A 1,025-nucleotide genomic window follows, 5' to 3' on the forward strand; every position below is an offset into this window, starting at 1 on the left:
TTTTTTTTTTTTTTTTTTTTCAGAGAGATGGGTTCGTTAGTACTTGGTAGGATGAGGAGGGTCGTTTAGTTACGTAGGATGAGGAGGGTTCGTTAGTTACAGTAGGATGAGGAGGGTTCGTTAGTTACAGTAGGATGAGGAGGGTTCGTTAGTTACTGTAGGATGAGGAGGGTTCGTTAGTTTTAAACTGTTAGGATGAGAGGAGTTCGTTAGTTACTGTAGGATGGAGGAGGTTCTTAGTTACAGTAGGATGAGGAGGGTTCGTTAGTTACTGTAGTGATGAGGAGGGTGTCGTTAGTTTACTGTAGGATGAAGAGGTTCGTTAGTTACAGTAGGATGGAGGTTATAGGTGATTTCGTTAGTTACTGTAGGATGAGGAGGGTTCGTTAGTTTACTGTAGGATGAAGGAGGTTCGTTAGTTAGCTGTAGGATGAGGGGTTCGTTAGTTACTGTAGGATGAGGGGGTTCGTTAGTTTACAGTAGGATGAGGAGCGTTCGTTAGGTACTGTTGGATGGAGGAGGTTCGTTAGTTACCGGTAGGGATGAGGAGGGTTCGTTAGTTACTTGGTAGGTAACTAACTACTGTAGGATACTAACCCGCCCGCCCCCAAGAGCAACAAAATTAATAAGAATGAATCAGTCCATGCCTGCTGACGTCGTCATTAAACCACAAAGTGCAGCAGTGGCTGATGGGAAGGTTTGTAGTTCTGCAGGTATTTACTCATAAACCAATAAAAGACTTTTATTTTGAAGGTGTCAGCGTCCGCCATCAGATTCAATGAGAATATGAAGTTAAAATGACCTGATGGTGGCGCTAGAGGAAGAATACCAATAACAGTCCGATAGCCTCTAAATATCAGAATATAGATTGATCGGACAATATGTGCATCAGCAGAAGATCTTCGAATCCTGAACGTTTGTTTATTGATTATGGATTTCTTCTTACCTCGTTTGTTTTATGTGTAACTGTATTTATCCGTCTGTTTATTGATTATTCATTTGGTTTATAAAACGTCATAAAACTC

The sequence above is a fragment of the Morone saxatilis genome, unplaced genomic scaffold (assembly GCF_004916995.1).
Source record: "Morone saxatilis isolate NCDOM2014 unplaced genomic scaffold, NCSU_SB_2.0 Contig16, whole genome shotgun sequence".
NCBI classification, from domain to species: Eukaryota; Metazoa; Chordata; class Actinopteri; family Moronidae; genus Morone; species Morone saxatilis.